The sequence below is a fragment of the Colobus angolensis genome, unplaced genomic scaffold (assembly GCF_000951035.1).
Source record: "Colobus angolensis palliatus isolate OR3802 unplaced genomic scaffold, Cang.pa_1.0 Scaffold98, whole genome shotgun sequence".
In the NCBI taxonomy this organism is placed as follows: Eukaryota; Metazoa; Chordata; class Mammalia; order Primates; family Cercopithecidae; genus Colobus; species Colobus angolensis.
This window is the reverse complement of record NW_012123820.1, coordinates 2,628,433-2,630,510: the sequence shown is the minus strand read 5'-3', so window position 1 is coordinate 2,630,510 and position 2,078 is coordinate 2,628,433.

The window sequence follows — 2,078 nt, the reverse complement described above, 5'->3', positions numbered from 1 at the left end:
GGGAGGCGGAGGTTGCAGTGAGCCGAGATCGTGTCATTGCACTCCAGCCTGAGCAACAGAGGGAGACTCTGTCTCAGAAAAAAAGAAAAAAAATAGATTGTTATGAGAGTAGTTAACTCATTGATTTATTCATTTCACAAATATTTGAGGGCTAGAGAATAAATATCTATTTATGAGACAAAATGCCATGGTTTTATCTCTGTACCTTTTTACACATTCTTCCCTTTACCTGGAATGTCAACACACACACGTACACATAAACACACATACACAAACACACACATAGACACACACACACATACACACACACATACACTCACACACACCCCGCTCCACGATCTGGTCAGCGCCCCCACACTTTGTCCTCATTCTGGTAGAAAGCAGCTACTCCTCAATCTGTTCTGGGTTCCCATCTTCTGCACACATCTTTGATTCCCCAGTTAAACTCACAGAGGAATAAAGGAACAAAGGAAGAACATTTAAAAAGGAGAATGAAAAGAAAAAGAGATGCATATGGAGAGGTGCCAAAGGAAAAAAAAGAAAAACAGAATTTAAAAAGTAGAGATGAAAACAGAGAATTAAGGCCGGGCGCAGTGGCTCACGCCTGTAATCCCAGCCCTTTGGGAGGCCTAGGCGGGCGGATCACGAGATCAGGAGATCCAGACCATCCTGGCTAACCCCGTGAAACCCTGTCTCTACCAAAAACACAAAAAAGTAAGCGGGCATTGTGGCGGGCGCCTGTAGTCCCAGCTACTCGGCAGGAGAATGGAGTGAACCCAGGAGCGGAGGTTGCAGTGAGTGGAGATCGCACCCCTGCACTCCAGCCTGGGCGACAGATATAGGCTCCGTCTCAAAAAGAAAAAAAAAAAGAAAAAGAAAACAGAGAATTAAAGTATGAAATAGATAAGACCAAGCAGCAGTTTAATAGTACTTTTTAACACATGAAGGACCTTCACCTGGATAGTAATAATAGGCTTTTCTCCTTAGGGGATTATAAGAAAGGAAATCATTCTCAGTGACAGTGGCAGAGACAGAGTCAGTGAGCTTTGCTGGGTACTTACCATAGACGGGGCATGATTTCTACTATCAAGGGGCTTACAATTTAATAGAAAAGACAGCTGTGCATAGAAAAAAATGACTAATAATCAATTTAATGGAACAGATTACAAGAGCAATGAATTCAGAGGAGAGAGAGATCTCTGGGAATTCATGAGCTGGGATAAAAAGAAAACACTTTACTGAATAGATAAAAATGGGAGTTGCTATCAATGAAAGACAGAATGGACTTGGGCAAAGAGAAGAACAGGAGAGAATGGCACAAAACATGATTGGCAAGTCTGAAAAATGCATTTTCAGTAGCTCCTTACGAAACCCAATTTTTCCACTTGCCCACTACAACCTGCACCAGCCTAGGCAAATCTCTCCTCTCTAATTTTTTTTCTCCTCTTTCAGTTGGACAATTTTTTTTTTTAGTTTTTTGAGACGGAGTCTTGCTCTGTTTCCCAGGCTAGGGTGCAGTGGCACCATCTCAGTTCAGTGCAATCTCCGCCGCCTGGAAACAGAAAAACATTTCACAAATTACCATAAATTGTCGTTAATATGTAGAAAAACTCATGCCTACAATCTTTCTAAAATAGAAATGACTTCAGCAGCTCTGTTTCATTTTGTTTTTTTTGAGACAGTGTCTCGCTCTGTCACCCAGGCTGGAGTGCAGTGGTGCAATCTCAGTTCGGTGCAATCTCCACCTCCTGTGTTCAAGTGATTCCCCTGTCTCAGCTTCTGCAATAGCTGGGATTACAGGCTCCTGCTACCATGTCCGGCTAATTTTTGTAGTTTTAGTAGAGACAGGGTTTTCCCATGTTGGCCAAGCCGGTCTCCAACTCCTGACCTCAGGTGATCTGCCTGCCTCGGCCTCCAGAAGTGCTGAGATTACTGGAGTGAGCCACCACACCCAGCCTCAGTTGGACAATTTTATCAACACTCTGTTTTGCTATCAATACACAAAAACAAAACTACTAGGCCGGGCACGGTGGCTCAAGCCTGTAATCCCAGCACTTTGGGAGGCCGAGACGGGCAGA